Genomic DNA, 22,215 nt, shown 5'->3' with positions numbered 1-22,215 from the left:
CCAAGTCCCTTCTCATCACATGGTAGATTCATTGAGGCAGCTCTCCTTCCTCTTGTTTTGTTTTGTTTTTTTAATTTAAAAAAAATTTTTTTTCAACGTTTATTTATTTTTGGGACAGAGAGAGACAGAGCATGAACGGGGGAGGGGCAGAGAGAAAGGGAGACACAGAATCGGAAACAGGCTCCAGGCTCTGAGCCATCAGCCCAGAGCAGGGCTCGAACTTACGGACCGCGAGATGGTGATCTGGCTGAAGTCGGACGCTTAACCAACTGCGCCACTCAGGCGCCCCTCTGCTTCCTCTTGTTTAAGCTGCTTTGAATTCAGATAGGAGCGTACAGAAGCATAACTGATTGTTAATAAGGATGTGTTTAAAACATTGAGTTGCAAAGCTATTCCTGGGATGTTGTGTTGATAGTCTTGGAATACACTGAATATAGTCAGGCAATCCTGCAACAAAAGCATTGTCCTGGCTCAAGACTGATGAGACGAATAAAGCAGTCACAGAGCAGTCACTAACGAGCTACTCCAGTAAATGGTTTGGTAGACAGTGTTGGGTACCTCCTTGCCTATGTTCCGATCTCTTGGATCTAAAGAGCTTTAGAGACAGTCTTCTCTTGTATTTTAAAAATCGTACATCAACACGTATTTTTCTCCTCCTGTGTTTCATCTACCTTTTTAGTAAATTTTGACCTTCACCTCTACTATGTCTTTTCTGTTTCAACCTACCATAGGTTTCTTCTGAATAATTGTCCCTACATGTTACAAGCTTCCTAGGCAGTTAATACCACCAGTTCCCTAAACCCTCTCCAAGTCTACCAGAGCTCAGGATTTATTTCATCATTCCATACTTTAAATATCATTCTATATTTTAAATGTCTTGAATAAAACTCTTGGGCTTAACATTGGAACTTTCTGCACCAAAAAGACTTAACAAATAATAAATTTTTCATTTACCAATGTAATTTTAAAAATATATGTCTTCATTTTGCTGTTACTATCTATCTATCTATCCAGCAATAGATTTCCAGATATCAATGCATTTCCTCTAAAATTATAGACTGTGCAGAAATAACCAAGGACAAGTGAATATTCCAGTGCCTCCAGAGTAATTCATAGATTTGAATGAAAAGTAACCATTAGTGGAAAGGAAAAGAATGTCACAAATATAGTGTGCTAATTTTAAATTACCACATGGCAGACCAAATCTATCCCTTTGTCTAAAATATTTACACTTCAAAATTTAACTCATTTTTTTCTTTTCTAGAAAAAGAGATATTAACGGTATGATGAAGTCCAAGCAGACCAGCAAAAATCACAAGTGCATGACCAATTTTCAGCACCGATATAAATTCCCCTTTATTCTTTTGCCCAGCCTTTCCAAAATCCTGTAAAAGTCAGTATGGGCCCAAAGCTGATCACTTGTCTGGTTCTTACAAATAATTTCCTTAAAAGAGTGAAAATTATCAGACAGCTGCAGCAGTTCAGCTTACAGGGAAAACGTAGAATGTCATTTTCAAGGTAAGTATGCAGCTGTCTTCCTGTCACTTAAGGTTTTTTAAGACAAATCCAATTAAATGTCTACCTAAAAAGGCTGACAGAATAATTCTTTGCATACTAATGAAATTTGTCATAAGGCGGTATGACCACAATTCTGCTTCTGTATTCTGCCTCTAGTCAGCAACCTGGAAGCCCTTCTTATTTGAAGTAAAATATATAACCTCCTTCCTGACCAAGATGCTCATGGTATATATTAAACTAAATTGTATTTCATTTTTTAACTGAGCTTCTTTCCTCAATAGGAAATAGAGCGTTCATCAGGATGGGGATCGCTAAATGCTTCCTGGGTGAAAGAGGAATCTTTATCTGATCTTCTGAATTAAACATGTTTCCTAACTTCCTCCTCTGTACCTACCTTTTTGTTTTCTTTTGTAATATATGAGAAGAGTATTTTGAAAATATTTATGTTAGGAACTGAAATCAAGCCTGAATATCAACCTCATTTCATTATCTCAATATAGCTTATATAGCTTGCAAAACCTTTCCAAATTCCAGGCTTTTTATGGGAATATAATTCTAACAAGCTTCCTTTCTCATTATTATGAGTTTGTATCCAGAGTCTATATGTAATAATGTGATGACTAAATTCTTAGTAAAGTTGCATATTTATTATTTGTTTAGCAGATGTCCTGGATGAATACCTATTTATTTGTGAGTTTGCTTTGTTTATATTCATCACAATTCAAATGGAACTGTAATTTTATTTTTTTTGAAAAGTAGATTTGTGCCTATGACTTGAGCTTTAAAATATGCCCTGCATGAGGCATTGGCTAGTGGCTCTGCAGTGGGTTTCCTTAATTCAGGCTTACAGTCAATTTTGCTAATATGTGCTGATTGTTACATCTAGTATTGCATTAGTGCAGGCCTATGTATCAGTTGTTATGAATATCATTTTATCAATTGGTTGACAATTTAAATATTTTTTAGGTACTGAAGAAAGTCTAGAGTATAAAGGAGACCAGTGCAGGTGAATCCAAGGCAGACTTTCTCATTGTTTAAAGGGGATGGGAAAAAATGGTTATTTCTGGGGAAGCATACTATTCAATTTAAGTGAAGAAGAGTTCATATTCATGGTAACTTCTTATCATATAGTTTGTTTTTGTTGTTGTTTTCCCACACAGGAAAGAAATTTCGAGTATACCTATGTATCTGCGAGAACAGAACAGTGAGACCAGGTTTGTAATATTGATTTGAGGGCATGTAGTGAACATTGTTAGTGACAGAACCTGTGTTCTGACTCCTGCTAGAAAGTGGTCCCTCAACACTGAGTTCTCACGCATAGAATTCTGGTTTCCGCAGAATTCGTATCCCCAGAGCTAGGAAAGAGAGTGTCATCAAATGTGAAAGCATTCGCTAATGAACTGACCGCACTAAAATGCTGCTTAAAATTAACTTTTATTCCTGCTAACCATATCAACTTCATTCCACCTCTTAATCCGCTTATAGTACAATAGAAATAGCATTTAAAACATTACTTCAAATTTGGGGGAAATTGAAAGATTTGGTTAGGTCGAAGATCATGTTAGGGTACATATTTTTTAAAACAAAGCCATTGTCAAGATCCAACGTGTTATATCTGTTAACACCTATAGAAGAGAAAAATCTATAAGGATTATAAAAGAGTATGTTAAAGAGAATTTCCAGTTATTTTGAGAGCTTTGTAGAAAATTTAATGAAAAACTTTACATTTTGGCAAAATTGTTTTTTTAATATTCAAATAAAACATGAGGTAAAGAATACTATGCCATGACATCATATAATTTTGTGAAAAATATGCAAAATCAAAACACGATCTTTACTAAGAAATATTGTAGTTTGCTAAATACAAACTAAAACTTCCTACTTAATGTAGTGTGATTTTTTTAAAGAAAAAAAAATCCACATTTCAAATGTCCCACATTTAAGTGAAGTTACTATAAATCAACTTTATTGGAGTGGAAAATGTACCTATTTTAAATATACCTATTGATGAGTTTTGATAACTGTATACGGCTGTGTAATCACTACCACAATCAAGAGAAAGAACATTCATCACCCACACCTGGAAAAGTTTCCCATTTGCCTTTGCAACCTATTGCCCCTTTCACCCTGAGCCCTACACAATCACTGTGGATTTACTTTATTTTTTTTTTTTAATGGTTATAGACTCTCCTTGTTGGAGGAGGTCATCTAGAGGACATGACCTCCTATTGACCTGCAAGTCGGACCTTAGCAATCAAAGGCTTCTTATCCCCATTACCTGTCCTGAATATATGATTTGCCCACTCTTCCCCTACTGGGGGGGGGGGGCTACTTCAGTGACACAGCTTTGAGAGATTAACATATCAGTGAGACCATCTGGAAAGATACATGACTGAACCCAATTAGTACCTCTACATAAACTCAGAAGGTACTGGGCTGAGGGTGGGGCGTGGATGGAGATCTTTTTATTTTCCGGTTGCTGGTTGCCGGAGACAAGCATGGTAAGTCAGTCCTATTGCTTATTAAATCCACCACTTAGTCTGGAGAGGTCCCCCCTTTTCTTAGCTGTTGGGGTTTGGGGGCCAGTTTGAAATTTCACTCCGGAACTCCTGAGTTTGCAAAGCTGAGAGCTGGCAGCCTGGTCCTACCACCCCCTAAGCTGCTCACTAGCTGGTGGTAGATTGACACTTAACTCTCGGCTGAGGAAGGAGCCATTTTTCCTTTGGTCTTTGGCTGGAGGTGGACATGTATTGTCACAAAGGTTTGCTTCCAGGCCTGTCTTTCCCTGATCCTTTGGCTAGGGTGAGCAGGCTTTTCTTGGGTTCCTTTTGCCTCTGCCTGTACGAATACGTTTACCTTATGAATCTGAAATATTGCAAGCTGCATAAACTCACGTCACTTCTGGTAGCTTTTTTGGTAGATTCCGTCAGATTTTTCACATAGGTAAGGTAATCGTGTTCTTTGTGAATAAAGAGAAGTTTACTTTTCAGTCTTGTTTGTTTGATTTTGTTCTGAACTGGTTACAAATGCAGTACAATGTTGATGATAAATAGTAACAGATTTCCTTGTCTTGCTCCTAATGTTGGGGGAAAGTATTCAACTCTCACAATTGTGAGGTTAGCTGTGCTTTATTATTTTTTTAAGTGCCCTTCATTAGTTTCGGGAAATATCCTTGTGTTTCTTGATGACAGACTTGCTTTTGTCTTATGAGGAATAAATATTTTTCTGTGTGTATTGAGAGGATCATGTGATTTTTTTTTTCTTCTAAATTATGTGGTGACTTTGAGTATTTTTTCAAATATTAAACCAGACTTGCATTCCTGGGATAAACCCAATAGGGTCATGAGGTATCTGATATGCCAATATTTTAACATCCCTGCACGTATTGTCAAATCACTGTGTCGTACACTTGAAGCTAATGATGTTGTACTTCAATTATACCTTAAAAAACTTGGTGTTGACAACATGGTTGGACCTATAGGGTGTTATGCTAAGTGAAATTAGACTGAGAAAGACAAATACCATATGATTTCATATATATATGGAGTCTAACAAAAAACAAAACATGAATAAATGAAAGCAAAAAGTAGAAACAGACCCATAGACAGAACAACTAACAGCTGCCAGAGGGAAGAGAATGGAGAATGGGCAAAATGAGTGAAGGAAAGTGAGAGATCCAAGCTCCCAGTTATGGGTGAATCAGTCATGGGAGTAAAATTACAGTATAGGGAATATAGTTTGTGGTATGTTTCTTTTTTTTTAATTTTTACTTTTGAAAGAGAGAGAGAGAGAGAGAGCAAGCGTGAGCAGGGGAGGGGCAGAGAGAGACCGAGACACAGAATTTGAAGCAGGCTCCAGGCTCCGTGCTGACAGCACAGATGTGGGGCTCAAACTCACAAGCCGTGAGCTCATGACCAGAGCCGAAGTTGGACACCCAACCGACTGAGCCACCCAGGCGCCCCAGTTCATGGTAGGTCAATAGCATTGTATGGTGGCAGATACAGTAGCTACTACATTTGTGGTGAGCATAGGGTAACGTATAGACTTGGGGAATCACTATGACATACACCTGAAACTAGTAACATTGTCAACTACAGTAAAAATTGCATCTATGTTAATGAAGAAATTTATGGTTTCTTAAAACTCCCGAAGTAATGAATGGATTAGAAAATCTTTCCTCTTCAATTACCTGGAAGTGTTTGTATAGAATTAGTATTACTTCTTGGAACGTAGAATTTACCATTAAAATCATTTGGGCCTGGGGTTTTCTTTATGGAAATGTTTTAAATAATAAATTCAATTTCATTAATCAAGCGGTAACTGTTCATGCTCTCTATTTGAGCTTGTGTTGCTGCTGTTTTTCCAGGTGGAGGAGGAATGTTACTGTGAGTTCATTCCTGTTACTTTACCCTAGGGGAGGGCAGCAAAATCCTCTTTCTACTCAAACAACTCTAGTGGGCATCCCTACTCTAGGCAGGGAAATACCACGCATGAAACCACAAGGAGGAAACTTTTCTCGGGGAGGGGGGAAGAAAAGGCAAAAGATCAGACTGAAATAATGGCTTTGGAATTTTTTATAATTTATTAAACTTCTAGCAAGAACAAAGATCTGCTTTCTGGTGTTATGATAGGATACTACCACTGAAATGAATGGTGTTTAAAAAAAAAAGTTATCTTTACCTCAAAGATACATTTAGGAATCTGGTCCTGAGGCCTGAAAATCTTAAAGATAAACTTCTAGACATCTATATGCATCTGGAAAATTGAGCCTTTGGAAATGTTGAAGAAAAACTGACAATCTTCGTTCTAAAAAAAAATGAGATCTAAAATTATAGATACGTGATATGTACTCTAGAAATTTAAAGTTATTTATAGCTGGTAAGTCTATAGAGAAGAACATTGATCTATTATTGATATATCTAAAATGAATCCTAGCACTTCAGTGAGCTGGAGGAAAAGAGAGGAAAAACCCTATTGGGGAAAGTTTAATGAGGAACTTTACTTGATTGGCTTTAAATAAAAGATCACTAATCTCAATCTAATGTGGCTACTAAAATTCGTAAGGAGCCATGCCCATCATTAAACCTATTTTTGAGATTAACATCCAACCTGAGTAGATTATAAGTACACATATTGCTCTAGGATAATTTAAAACCATCTCAATATCTCAAAATTGCTTAGTTGTGGGTTTCCTTAAAACACACAAAATGTGGGTATGTGTATATGTGAAGGAAAAATGTGTGCATCAAATAATATACACCTGGAAAGCAGAAATCATCAAAGTTATATTTGTTCCTTTTTGCAACAGTCTATACATATGCTTAAGAATTATGAAAAATAGAATTATTAGGGTCCCATTTCTTAGGCTTAATGGCTTTGTTTAACATGTTCTGAAGCATAATAAACCAATGCTAGGGTTGTACATGGAAACCTTTGTCTGACTTTATAAATGTAAATGACTTTATGCAAAAGCTAGCCAATTCGGTGGAAAAACCCCATCTACCAAATGAGCTTTTTTTCTACAAAAGGGCAAATAGCAGAACAGATATGTTTAGTGCAAATCTCAGCGAACATTGGTAATAAGTCACAATCTTATTAAGTAAATATATACTAGCTATTTTGATTTTTTAGAAGCAAAACTTCTCTAAGCCTAAAACTCTGAACAATAGACTTCAAATTCTTTGTTATAAAATCTAAAAATCCTGAATAAGTTATGGTGGTCACCTACCACCTAAGATTTTGATCATATGAATAGCATTTTTCTTGGTATTTTTCATTGTCTAGTAACCATTAGAAACTTATTACTGCTTAATCGTTGATTTACTGATTTATTTTAAAAAGTGATGAGTCCTGTTTAATCTTCATGATTAACCCTTTCCATGTGTATCAACACAGAACTATTTCACATTTTAAAAACACACTTTAGTTTCTAGTTTTAAATAAAAAATGTATCAAAATTTGATATGCTATTCTTGGTGTCAAGTGCATAAAGCATAGGAGTTTCTTTGTTTTTTAAGCCCAAAATCTAAATTGAAAACCCTGAATCTAGGGTATGGTGTTGTTTCAGGCAAATCATCATTTCTAATGATACTAATACATAATCAATATATAATCAGTTTCTATTTCCTTTGTATAAATTGCTATTCATTACTAGTCAACATATTCCTATATCAATGCTTATTGAAAAAATTAAATATAGTCCTGTTATATATGCCTTAACTCTAAAAAATAGATTAGCTTGGGGCACCTGGGTGGCTCAGTCAGTTAAGTGTCTGACACTTGATTTTGGCTCAGGTCATGATCTCCCAGTCAGTTGTGAGATCCAGCCCATGTTGGGCACTGAGCTGACCATGCAGATCCTACTTAGGATTGATATTGTCTCTCCTGTCTCTCCTGTCTCTCCTGTCTCTCCTGTCTCTCCTGTCTCTCCTGTCTCTCCTGTCTCTCCTGTCTCTCCTGTCTCTCCTGTCTCTCCTGTCTCTCCTGTCTCTCCTGTCTCTCCTGTCTCTGCCACCGCCACCCTCCCTGCCCCCTGCTTGTGTTCTTTCTTTCTCTCAAATAAACTCGGAAAAGTTTTGAAAAACCAACTTTTTTTAAACGTAATTCAGCAATTACTTTTAATTCTTCAAGGTTATTCCTTTTTTTGATGGTGGAGGCCGCATTTGTCCTCTAAATCTGGATCTATCCCAAGTTCTTTTGTTGTTATATCTAATAGATCCAGTGATTAATCAATACATCTGATTGGCTGTTTTATTGCACTATTTTGAATAGAAGATTTGTCATTTCTCAGACACTTCATATTTAGTTCACATGAGCGAATTCTAAATTGAAAAATCCCTGAGGAAGGTTGGAGATGACTGGATACCTCTTCTGGAATGTGCAGTTTTGTATAACAACATACTGCAATAATGGGTCTTCCATAATTCATGGCAAGCTATTAAATGATTTAATACACTTCTGGTTTCTATATGTGAACTACTTCAGTAACAAACATGTTACCTCTTCAGGCACTATCCTTCATCTGTGGACTTCAACCTGTTTCCTCTTCCCTCACCTCCACGCCTGTTTATCTTTAGAACAAGCAGCCCTTGCTGCAAGTTCAGTCCATTGGTCTTTGTCAGTTCATTTCTTTTTTAGACCTGACCATTGGCCTCTTTAGCTTTCTGAGTCTTCAAAGGGTGCTGTATTTTGATTTTGTGTCTTATGAACTTTGTTTTCCTGCCCCTTCATTTTCTAGCTCCCCTCTATCTTTCCATTTTTTACTGTCAAACTGAGCTCTTGATTGCAGTTTCCCTGATACCATGCTGTTCGAGGTATCTAAATATGGGAGGGTTTTTGTTTTTGTTTTTTTGTTTTTTTTTTATTTTGTCTTTTTGTTTTTTGTTTTGCAGCTACATGACCTGTGTTTTAAAAATTAGCATACTCTTGGGGCGCCTGGGTGGCGCAGTCGGTTAAGCGTCCGACTTCAGCCAGGTCACGATCTCACGGTCCGTGAGTTCGAGCCCCGCGTCGGGCTCTGGGCTGACGGCTCAGAGCCTGGAGCCTGTTTCTGATTCTGTGTCTCCCTCTCTCTCTGCCCCTCGCCCGTTCATGCTCTGTCTCTCTCTGTCCCAAAAATAAATAAAAAACGTTGAAAAAAATTAAAAAAAAATTAAAAAAAAATAAAAATAAAAATTAGCATACTCCTAATTTGAAACTTTGAAGTGTTGATAGAAACTTAAATAGCCTATTTTTCTCATGAATATATTCATGTATTTTCAGTTAAATACTATTTCAGCAGAGTTTCTTTATCAACTTATTTCCTTTTAGACCTTATGAATCTTTTTATGGAAAACATTTTAAGGCAGATTTCTAATCAATTTTGTATTTGTTCTAATCAGTGCCATGTGGCAGATGTTTACTAATAAACTCATAATTTTCTAGGCAAACAGTTTATTGTCTTTGGAGAAAAATAAGTTGTTGTTTTAATCTTGGCAAAAGTGCAGTGTCTAGGCGATCTTTTGTCAAAATTTAAGAGGCAAAAGAACATATACAACTAAATATTTAGTACTGAAATATGTTAATCTATCGGAGAAGGGAACCAACCACATTCCAGATACACAAATAATTCTTCTACAGGGTATAATCCACCATCTACACAACAGTTACAAATAATCCAATGTATTGTATGAAAATGCAGATGTTTGGTCACTCAGTTAAGGAATGTGGGACATTAGAATTTATTTTTACATAGGCTACAGAAAAATGACTTCGTCTTCAGTTAATTTGGTATCAACTTACAGACCCTAAAAAATATAAACTGGAACTAAAACTTATTTTTGTCCCTCACAAAAGGGAAAACACCGTATCTTTTATGCCTGTCCTGAAGATTTTATAGCCTAAAATGAGTGACCCTTAGACTCTTTAACAAAAGCCAGCCAAACAACGCGATGAACCCCTCTGCATCCTCTCAAATGAACAAAACTCCAGCTTCTTAGTGGTAGAGCATTCACCAGTTCCTAGAATAAGCTATTTTGGTTTTGGTGACCATTTTTCCGTATATACAGATAAAATCTGTCGTCTTGCAGCTCCTGCTTACTGATTTGAGTTTATTCACATGGAGCTTGGTAGTGTTAAGTTTTTCTAAGTTATCGCCCAATTATTTAAAGAAAGGTAAAGCCTCAGATCTTCAGCTAAGTCTCTTAACTTACTTTAATCAAATGCTCACTTGATGAGCTGAGGGACCCCTTTTTAAATTGGGCTTACTGAGGTGTAATTTACATAGTAAAATTTACTCATTAAAAAATCTAGTTCAATGAATTGTGACTATTTCTGTCATGTAACCATCATGCCAATCAAGAGGACAAAGAGCAATTCAATTGGCAAAGAATTTCCTCTTGCTTTTTTGCTGTAAATCCTATCCACCCTCCGTCGGTGACCAGATGAATCTCTTCTCACTGTTCTACTTAACCTATCTATGTTTTGGACATGTTGGGTTGTTTTTTCTTCTAGGCTATTATAAAGTTGTTATAAACGTCCATGTACAGGTCTTTGTGTAGATCTAGGTTTTCATTTCCCTTGGTTAAAGACCTGAAGGGATAGCTAAACCTTATGGTAATTTGCTTAATTTTATACAAAACAAATGATTTCCAAAGAAGTAATACCATTTTGCATTTCCATCAAAACACCTACAATTTCCTGCCCATACTGTTTATCTTTTAATTGACTATCTTTCAAATTTTAGCTATTCCAGCAGTGTCTTCACTCAGTGGCCTAACTTGCATTTCCCTGATGACTAATATTGTGTAGGAGTGCTTGTTTGTAGTTCTTATTGACCATCTGTATAACTTGGTGACTTTCTAAATGATTTGCGTTTAAAAAAAATTGAATTGTTGATTTATAAAAAGATTTCTGGGGGGCGCCTGGGGGGCGCAGTCGGTTAAGCGTCCGACTTCAGCCAGGTCACGATCTCGCGGTCCGTGAGTTCGAGCCCCGTGTCGGACTCTGGGCTGATGGCTCAGAGCCTGGAGCCTGTTTCTGATTCTGTGTCTCCCTCTCTCTCTGCCCCTCCCCCGTTCATGCTCTGTTTCTCTCTGTCCCAAAAATAAATAAACATTGAAAAAAAAAATTAAAAAAAAAAGATTTCTGGATACAAGTCACTAAACACCTATGTGTGTTACAAATATTCTGTTCTCTGGCCTATCTCTTCATTTTTGTAATAATCTCTGTTGAAGACCAGAGTGGTTAAGTTTTGAAGTCAGATTTTAATTCAAGGTTAGTGCTTGTGTATCTAATACATTTTTGCCTAAAACGAAAAATCTGCTTTATTGATATCTATGGTTTTAACACCTGCAGGTTTCTGATCAATTTCAACGTAATTTTTTATATGGTGCTATGTAAGGGAGTTCATATACTTTAATGTGTGGATACTCAAATACTCCAGAAATACTTGCTAAAGACTATTGCTTCAACAACTTGGCAATATTGTGGAAGATTGACCATATATGTTGGTTTATTCCTAGATTTGTTATATTTTATGTATTTAATCTTCCTGTACTATGCCTCAATTACTATAGCTTTATCAGTCTTAATTTATCAAAGTATTTGTCTTCTCAGAATGTTTGAGGTTTTAGAATTCTGGGTTGATGGGGGTTTTCCCCCTTTGGCTATTAAGTTTTCTTTTTTAATCAGTTTGCACCTATGTGTAGTTTTCTTTGTATCAACCTTGAGGTTTAAGAAGTTAAAACTTCTCTGTTTTATTTTGGTCATTACTGTCTTATATTCTGTTCCTTATAGCTCTCCTCCTATTGAAGTTTCATGTACTATGTTAGATTGTTTAATATGTTCCATACCTCTCGGGGGCTATCTTAATTTTTTAAGTTTTTTTTTTCTACTTGTTTTAGAATGGGTGATCTGTTAATCAGTCTTCAGTGTTACTGACTTTCTCTAATAAAGGTCTAATCTACAGTTAAATAACCCCAGTTTGTTTCTACCTTCAGATATTTACTATAATCTAGAAATTCCATTTTCAAAATAGTCTCTTCACTTGTCCACTTATTGTAGCCATCTTTACTTCTTGTCATGGACATTTCTAATTGCTCCTTTAAATGTTCTTTATTGCTAACTCTAAATGCTAAATCATCCCCGGGTCCATTTCTCCTGACTGATATTAGTCCTTATTTTGGGCCAAAATTTTTTTGTATGTTTGTATTTTTAATAATTACCAAAACTCATTTTTTTGTTATTGCATATTAAGAATTTCAGTGGTAACTTATATAGAATCTAGTGTCTTTCTCTCCCAAACTTCCTAAACCGTACTTTTAGTTTAGTTTTGTTTCTTCTATCTGGTGCTTTATTATGTTGGAAAAATCACCTGGGCTAGTGGAGTGTTGGTGTAAAATATGGTTACTATAGATATATCTCCTTTTCCCCTGCTCTTAAAGTATGAACTTAAAACCCTAGGTGACTCAGTCAGTTGGACTCGTGATTTCAGCTCAGGTCATGATCCCAGGGTCTTGGGATCAAACCCCACGTCAGACTCTGTGCTGAGCAGGGAGCCTGCTTAAATTTCTCTTTCCCCTGCTTGTGTTCTCTATTACGAAGTGAACAATTTTTTTTTTAAATTTCTTCAGGGCATTTTCCTTCCCTTGCAAGCCAGCTCCCTTGTTACCTCCTCTTCCTAACTTGAGTCCTAGGGATGCCGTTCATGTTCCTTCTTTAGGTTTGATCACTTTTTCTCTAGCAGCGAATCCTCCCCATCGTGACTTACCATAGAACACAAATGCATTATAGCTTGCATCCCAAATAAGTGAAGTATATAGCATATCAGAATTCCTCATGTACATTTATATCTAAGATTCTTAATAAAAAGGCAGAAAGGAATATGCTCTCACAAACATAAAAATCAATAGTGATCTTCTCAAGACAAGAGATGAGAAGATTTTGTGGGATGATAAGGCTATGGGGGGAAATAATAGCAACCCCAACTTAAAAAGGAGAAAAGGCTAAAAAAAAAAAAGGCGGATAGTAAATATCTTGATTTCCCATTCTCCAGTCCAGTTCCTACATGCTATCTGATCAATAGAACGGGTGCTGATTAACCAGAGGATTTCTAAAGTCTACGCTCCTATCCTAGAAGTCCTAGTCATCCACAAGATCTAGAATCCCTCCCTGGATTAACACTTACAGTAGTAAATCTTAAGGACAGACCTCTGGAATTCATGCTTAGCCAACTGCATACCCTTCCATTTCATTTAGCTCACAAAATACAATTATAGGACAAGTTTGAGGCATTGGTTATTTTGTTATAGCAATTTTCCACTGTAATTACAGGTGTGGTGATGGTGACAAAAGGAGTATATAAATACACTATTGAAGTACATACATTACAGGAGTTGTAACATCCTGAATTGGTGTAACATTTGTACCATATGTATATGGTCAGTTATATTTTAGTTTGACGTAATTATATAGCATCTCTTTGGAAGGTAACCATTTTATATAGTATTCTATGATAAACTGTCAATACCAAGTCATTGATACATGAATGTTGACTTTTGGAATATCTTTTACTCAGAACTAGAGCCTGTTTACTCATAGGCTGAATCACATCTCCTTTACTAAGTACACAACTTCCATGGTATGATATTTGGCTTAACCAATGCTCCTCTAGGGGTCCCTGGGTGACTCAAGGGGTTAAGTGTCCGATCCTTGATTTTTTTTTTTTTTTTAATTTAATCTCCGGTCATGATTCTTTCCATGTCTCTTTGACCCTCCCCTGCTCATGCTCTCTCAAAATACAAAAAATAAGAAACTAATGCTCTTCTAATACGGGCAAAAATCACCTGGTCTCTTGTTAAATCCGGATAACGGAGGTATATACATAGCTTGCATCATGGAACCTCTTTGTTCGATAAACTTTTTGAATGTTAAGATTGGCTTTTCACCAAAACGTTCACTTGGAGATATTAAAGATTCTCTTTTTTTTTATAAAGTGGGAAAAATGAGTTAAAAAAATTGGGGAAAGAGGCTAAAGTGATAGGGCACTTCTAGAAAACTTAATTGACACCCATTGTTTCTATTATTTTCTCTGTTGGCTAACCAGGGAATTAAATCTTGCAACAGGAATGGGTAGGGATATTTTCTGGACTGCTGTGGCTGCTGCGGCTGCTGCGGCTGCTGCAGGTTCATGGAACTTTCCAGCATTGTGGATACCCAGTCTTGATCCTGCAAAGCAGTCGGTGGTCAATGCTTCTCTAGCATGATCCTATTCTTTCCTACCATCTATAAGATGATACAGGAAGGTGATTATGATTTCCTGAGTTACTTCTTCGTCAGTCAAAACTGTGTGTTGGAATAGACCGGAGATTTAGGAGAGTGTCCATTAAAGTGACAAATAGATCTCACGGGAGGAATATGAACTGAGAGGTCCTGTCTTTGTCAAGTCATTCTCTTGTACTGTGGTAGGGGACAGCTTCCAAGGCAGTGCTATAAAAGAAGTTTCTGTTGCCCCTCATCCCTGTATATTTTTTCCTCCTTTTTCTTTCAAGCCCCTCTTTCAGTCTAGTGCTCCTCGTTTTTCAAGTGCTCCTTTTGAAAATGTCTTCACATTTTCAGACAACGGAATCTAATTTCATATAGAGATATGCCTCATGTGAGCGTAGCATTGTCCCCACAACTTTCATTTATCATGTGAAGAAACCTTTCCTTTTTGGTGTTAGATATCATTGTAAATTAAACTTTGTTAAAGGAAATTTGGAGAGTAGAACTATGCTTGAACTCCTTAACCCCAACAAATACTTAAGAAAAGATTAATCAAAACATGACAAAAATTTTATTCAATTTAATGAACATAACAAATAATTCAGGGACCCCTTTATCACAAAGATAGCATTTGGAACAAAACTATCACATTACAGTTAATAACACTTTAATGTTTATTTATCTTTGAGAGAGAGTGAGAGCATGGGAGGTGTACAGAGACAGACACACAAAGAATCTGAAGCAGGACCCAGGCTCTGAGCTGTCAGCAAGGACCCCAGGGTGGGACTTGAGCCCCTGAACAGTGAGATCATGACCTGAGCTGATGTCTGATGCTCAACCGACTGAGCCACCCAGGCACCCCTACAGTTAGTAACATTTTGTTAACAACCAATCTGTTCATGGTTCCCTGCCCAAACCTCAGGGCTTTGTGCCTACCATAAAACAGAAATGGAACTAAAATACCTGGGGTGTGTGTGTGTGTGTGTGTGTGTGTGTGTGTGTGTGTGTGTGTATACACACACACCAAGTGGACACTAGTTTGTGCCAACATTTGCTAGTCCAACAGATCTTATCTAGGTGACTAAGCCTCATGAATGTCAAGATTCTGTCTCCCTGGCTGGCTCTCCCTCTCATGAACATTAACATAATTCTTCTATCCAACATCCCATAATGCCTTCATTGCTCAGTGACTGCATCTCTGATTCACCTGCATCAGAGCCGGGCCACATAGTTTCAAATTTAAACTATTTACTTCTCTAATGCCTCGAATCTTTCTCCCCTTTCTTAGAACATCCTCTTGTTTCTCTGTCAGATAAGCCCTGGTGTATATCTGTATGAAATTAAAATATTTCTGAACAAGACCTGTCCCTGCTCGCTCAGGTCTTTTGCATTAAGTCCTGGGTTTGATTTACCATGTTCTCTATGCCACTTTCCTCTCATGTCCCTTGGTCATGATTAAGTCGATATTTTTTTGAAAAGTCTTAAGGACTTTTGTTCTTTTATTTCTTGGTTGCCTACACAATATTCAGAATTTTGAACTTTCATGTTGATTAAAAACAACAGTGTGACTAATTTAGAGCTTTCCTTCTTCCTTTACTCCATGACCAGTAGCTGATGGAAGACCTAAAGGTACACTCTGGAAAGTTAACAGCATGAAGCATCTCACAACAACAGATTTAACCTTTATGTTCTTGTATGGTTATTACACAGTTCTAAAGGTTGGATGGCCTGCTAACTAGAATCTTTTCAATTCATTTGGAAAAATTCAATATAGAACTATTAATATAATCTATACAACCTGTTACCCTAACTTCAGAAGATCAAGTTAAACACACCTATGTATGTATTTGTATCATAAATTGTCACTACATTAACAATGTACATAAATGTTAACAGATACCAATATCATTAACATGACTTCCTAAGACCATAGACATTGATTATTTTCATTGATTTATTTATTTTTTAGGTTATCTCGAGCATGTATGATTTGGGGTGCCTGGGTGGCTCAGTCAGTTAAGCGATCTACTTCAGCTTAGCTCATGATCTCGAGGCTCATGAGTTCTAGCCCTGCGTCGGGCTCTGTGTTGACAGCTGAGAGCCTGGAGCCTGCTTCAGATTCTGTGTCTCCTCTCTCCCTGCCCCTCCCCTTCTGTGTTCTGTCTCTCTCAAAAAGAAACATTAAAAAACTTTAAAAAGGCATTATGATTTTATTCTTTAAAGAGCTTCTTTTCTTTGCTGTTTGGCCACTGTGGCATATTTCTGATTTTTAAACATGCTATGTGCAACATTATAATTTGAGAGGTTATACTTTAGTTCTTGAAAGGCTTGAGTGGTTTGAGTGGCTTATGCAAGGTAAGGAGAGCAATCCCCCTTAAGGGTGAGAAATTGATGACTGTTAGGAGCTGTATTAATCAAAGTATTCCTTGGTTGGCTTCCCCATAAGGTCACAGGGAAGATCTGTGATCCATCTAGGGAAACTGCAACCTCAGAGCAAGGGATCCTCTCCATGAACTGTTTCCCATGCCCAAGATTGCACAGGAACAGTAGACCAAGCTGGGCTTAAAAGTCCCAAAAACTAGACTACATTTGTGATCTTTTGGTGGTTGTAAACTGATCACCAGAAAGGCTTTCCTGAAAAGTCTCTTCAGGTGAAGATCTGGGCTATCACATGGTTGTGACCAATGTAGCTGGAAGTCAGAATAGGGACAGAAATTCCCCCATCATCTTGTGTGATTAGAATCCCTTTTAGTTTGCTTTAAAGGGAAATAAAAAGTGACTTATGTTCTGTCTGAATTTATAGTAGATGGTGTCTGTTCACGTCACTTGTTCCTTTCTACCCCAAAGCTTGAGTCTTTGTCTGGTTCCTAGCTCTTCACTTAGCTACATTGTGATCTCTACTTGTGTGTCCCTTTCTCAAACACTTTGTTAGCCCTCTTTCCAAGCAAGGTCAGTTTTCTCTGTTGTAATCCATTGGCCCTCTGTATCTTCATTTGTGTCCCTTACCACAGTTTCTGTAAATAATAGTAACTTAATGCCTGCCTGGCCTTCCCCCTACAACAACAATGTGAGTTCCAGAGTGAGAAGGCTCAGTCCACACTGCTTATTCTTTCTCCATAAACCTAGAAGAAGTTGACAGTTGTACAGAGCAGGCACTCAATGCATACTGATTGAAAAGTGAATATAGAAGTGAATAACTTCAGTAATTTGACTTGGAGATGAAGTCCTATCAAAATGATCTCATTGGGGGGCACCTGGGTGGTTCAGCCGGCTAAGCGTCTGACTTCAGCTCAGGTCATGATCTGGAGGTTCCTGAGTTCGAGCCCCGTGTCGGGCTCTGTGGTGACAGCTCAGAGCCTGTGGAGCCTGCTTCAGATCCTGTGTCTTCCTCTCTCTCTGCCCCTCCCCCATTCCTGCTCTGTCTGTCTCTCTCTCAAAAAAAAAAAAAAAAAAGTTCAAAATGATCTCATTGGTGGATAGTAAAAAAAAAAAAAAATGCCTGAGGCAAATTTCAAGACACTTGGGAAGTACTGGGTTGGCATGCAATACCTCCCAATTTCCCACCAATGTTTTTTGAGGGGGGAGGCTCTCTCTTGTACATATCGTATTCAAGTCCCACCTAGCCTACACACACATGCACGCGCACACACACATGCTGCTGCCATCATTATCTTGGGGTAAATATTGATAGTCACATAAAGAACAAAGACTTAAAACAGCATTGTAGGTGGTATTTGTTACTTATTTGTGTGACCATTTTTTAAATGTCTTGTCTACCTTATTGTAAATGAATGATGGGATTAGGTAGTAACTATGTAAGATAATCTAGAGACTGTCTATCTTGTTCACTGTTGAATCTCTACCAGCTGGTACATAGATGACCTCAATAAATGGAAATAAATCTGTTCATTAATGAATGTGCTAACAAAGTAGGTTGGATAAGCTAATACCAGTAGGGAAAACAATTAGTTGAACATCTACAGGAAAGCAACTTAACTTTCTGTTAAGACCATTAGCAGTGATCGCAAATTGATAACTTGATATTGTTATATAAATATATTTCTTGACTAAGTTATTAGTACTTTGAAAGAAAAACATGTTAAAGTTATATATTTTTGCATGGTGTCTAGCACACAGAGTGGAGTTAGTATTTTTGCTGAATCGCTATACTGATGGATGGTACATCTTAGTCCTTTTAGGGGCAGATTTGGATAAAACTGGGAGCGACCTCCTGGTTACTACCCTGCGGTACAACCTTCTATTGTATTTTCCATTGCTCCTTTTTCTCTTTTGCAGTTCTAATTTCTCACCGTTCCCGATGCCCTCAGGCCTTCTCTCCTAGGCACGCTCAGGGCTCTGCCATTGGTGTTGCTATAGCAACACGCAAACTGTGGATCTGGTACACAAACTACCCTATTTATTCCTCACCCTTCCCAATGTACTTACTTCCCATCCTGTATCACTGACCATCAAATAGGCCCTATCCAATTTTAAAGAGAAATAGTGTGAAAAGGATAATCAGTAAATCTCCAGTGAATCAGGAAAATAAGACCATATCATGGAAACATCTAAAAAATTTAGACAAGTTTTCCCTCCATATTTCGAAATTGTTCTAAAGGTCTCTAACAACTAGAAAGTTGTTACATTTTCTCCCCACATTTAATGTATATATATTTTAAAAGGAACAAAGACGCTAAGGGCTAAATTTCAAACAGGAGGCAGGAAACTCAAGGTTGTTACAAGGAAAGGATGAATCATTCAGGGAATTAGCAACACGAAGCCTTCCCAGACTAAGCCCAACTCAGCTGCTGCCACCCCTCTAACAATTCCCTTCAGCACTTGGGTATTTTTGAACAGCTGAGGTTGGGCCTTTTACTTTTATAACTACAACAACAAATGATAGAAATATCTCTTCATTGTTTGTTGGTAGTCCTGACTGAATTATAGATCCTCTGGGAAAGTGGAGACCATGTCGTCTATGTTTCATGAAATGTTTCAGTGAAAATTAGATGAGAATCAGGCTTCTGAATAAGTGAAAAAATATTCTGGAAAACACCCATTCCGTTGACCAAACCTCTCATAAAATACAAATTCTACTGACTCATTCTGTTCCTCTGTTCATCTGCATAGGATGGAAAAACAGGGAAAGAAAAGTCCGCTGTGCATAGGTCTCTTCCCACTCTCCATTGTATTCAAGAGCTCACTTTGAAAGCTTAACTTGGCTATCAAGCTCTGGTCCTTTCCTCTGTTTTTGCAAACTCTTTAACTTCATTCTTCAGGTATCTTTCGATAGGTTTCTTAGCTCAGGCTTCTCTTTAACCTGAAGTTCGGAGAAACTAGGTTCCAACGTCATTGGTGACAGAAGAGGTAATACTGAATATTTCAATTCTTAACATTTTTGGTCTCTCTTGGTTGACAAGAACAAAAGAGGACTTTGACACTATATTTGGGACCAGCTAATGATACTGGGGACTAGAAACAAGGTATAGAGCAAAAGCAACCTTCATCCTTGCCCTTCAAATGAAGAAATAAAGGAATGGATGAATAAATTAAACAACTTACATGTGATACGGTGTCCAGAATGCTTTCAGCTGAGCTTTTAAGTTGGTAATCAACAACTTTATGAACCTGACCAGAAAATACTTCACCTTTAGTGTATGGGACCAAATATATGCTCATCTTTTGTTAGAACGATCTAACAAACCTGCATTAATTCCAAATTCCTTTACTTGAGTTGCCCCATTTGACAACAAAACAGCTTGCAAGAGTTTCTGTAGCTGTGTCTCTAGTTCCATTCCTCCCACTCTTTCCCTGGTATTTTCTAGGGTAAACCACCTCATGCTTACCCTAAAAATGCTTTAATACGTTCACCACTACAGGGTTTATCTCCATGGTCACTATTGGCAACATTAGTAAGGGATGACTGCTTAATCCTTCTGAAATCCTATTCTGAATGACTGAATAGTTCTGATAGCCTAGGAAGAAATGGCATTGTTAACTGTGGTAGGAAGATATGCATCTTACAGTTACAATAAAAGTTAACTCTTGACAACTTTAATTCCCCTTCCCATTCTATATGTAAAAAAGCAGGTTAAAGCATAAACATATTACAGCATAAGTCTGGCCCAAATAAAAAAATTCCTACTTTGGTCCCAGGGTCTGAATGATAAAACAAGTGAATGGGTCCTGGAGCTGGTGAAAAAGGGCAAGGGAAGAAGTGATATGAAACCTATATCCGATCTTATGTATAGCTATTTCTTGGTTGACATTATCCCTAATTCCTTCATAAGATGGCCAAGAATCCTAATGGAATAGCCTATTAACCAGTTTTCCTTTGAATTTTGATTTCTGTCCATTCTAAGGATGGTGATCATCATACTAAGTGATGCTATCAGCATTTAGACTTCAAGTTATAATCATTTCTAGTAAGAGCTCTATGGACAAATCTTTACCACTCATAAGGCTGACTATAAAAAAGCACAGAAAAAAATGAGCAAAATTATCTTAAAATATGCATGAGTTAAGAACTTTCTCTTTGTTAAGGGATTTGGATTGTGTATTTTATTACTTCATCACCAGATGTAGTCAATTAGTTCAGCTGCTTTGAACATAGTTAGCCTAAAATAATATTTAGCCCTGTTTTTGTATACGGACTACTAGAGATTGAATGTTTGTGTTCCCACAAAATGCATACATTAAAACCTAATTTCCAGTGCATTGGTATTGGGAAGTAAGGATATAGGAGGTAATTAGGTTTGAGGGTGGACCCCTCCTGATGGGGTTAATACCCTTAGAAGAAGAGCCCAAAAGAGCTTGCTGCTTCTCTGCTCCTCCTGCCAGCACCTTGATCTTGGACTTCCTATCCTCTAGATCTGTGAGAAATACTTAAGCCACCTAACTTAGGGTGTTTGTTGTAGTAGCCTGTGTGGGAAGTCAAGAATTGGTACCAAGAAGTGGGATGCTGCTATAACAAATATCTAAAATTGTGGAAGCATCTTTGGAACTGGGTCATAATTAGAAGCTAGAAGAGTTTTGAGGTACATGCTAGACAAAACCACTAAGGGAATTTTCAAGATGATTCTGGTAAGGGATCAGAAAGAGGATAGCTGTATAAAAGGCTTCCATCTTCTAGAACACCTAAATTATCACATACAGAACATTGGAGAAATAAAGGCCATTCTGATGCACTCTCAGAATTAAGGAACATGTTATTGGACAATGGAGAAAAGGCAATCCTTGTTATAAAGTGGCAAAGAACTTGGCTGAGTGGTATTTGTGTCTTTGTGTTTTATAGAAAGCTGAACTTGTGAACACTGAAACTACATATTTAGTGGATGTGGTTGCTAAGAAAAGGTTTGAGGCTTGGGTCCTCCTGACTACTTGTAGTAAAATGCAAGAAGATAAATTAACTGAATATGGAATTAGGTAAAAATAAACCGTAACTTAAAGCCTTGGAAAATTCTCAATCCATATCACAAAAAATGTAGAAGCATATTTGGAAGAAAACATGAAGGATGTACTAGAAAGACCTTTTGATAAGGAGATGAGTGTGGGTGTCTATCACTGATTTAATCAGCAATCTAAACAGAATCCAGAATACCAGCAGAAATGCAGTCAGTTGTGGGTAAAGGAAACTAAAAACAAGATGGAATGAAGGCAGGCTGTGGATGTGAGCTTTCCTTTAAGAAAAAGGAAGAACCTCAAAGGTGATTCAGATATCACTGGGATTACGGTCTAGACTTCCAACGGAAGTAGTAGGGGCAGGCAACCCATTGGAGCCTCAAGAGCACAACCCCTGTCTCAACATGGGCAGTGTCCATGCAGAGAAGCAGGGATTGCATAGTACCCTGCTGACCTATGGGAGTGACATGGTCACCTCAGTGGATCCAAAAAGCAGAGAAATGAGCCAGAGAAGATTGTTGTAAAGCCTTAAGGTCTCATGGAGTTTGCCTGCTC

The 22,215-nt window shown here is 37.4% G+C and overlaps 1 long non-coding RNA gene across 4 annotated transcripts in view; it reads left to right on the top strand.

The window, feature by feature from the left end:
• Window positions 1-3,922: 3,922 nt before the first annotated feature.
• The window catches only part of LOC123384013, a 205,361-nt gene continuing 187,068 nt past the window's right edge, over window positions 3,923-22,215 (top strand). For 2 of the 4 annotated variants that reach the window (XR_006594499.1, XR_006594498.1), the window contains exon 1: window positions 3,923-4,019. This is a non-coding gene — a long non-coding RNA (uncharacterized LOC123384013). The remainder of the gene's footprint in view (window positions 4,020-22,215) is intronic. The other 2 variants (XR_006594500.1, XR_006594501.1) reach the window with 2 other exon arrangements.

Source organism: Felis catus, chromosome A2, assembly GCF_018350175.1.
Source record: "Felis catus isolate Fca126 chromosome A2, F.catus_Fca126_mat1.0, whole genome shotgun sequence".
Lineage (NCBI taxonomy): Eukaryota > Metazoa > Chordata > Mammalia > Carnivora > Felidae > Felis > Felis catus.
The sequence above is the reverse complement of the archived record's forward strand: the minus strand, read 5'-3'. Positions and strand labels throughout refer to the sequence as shown.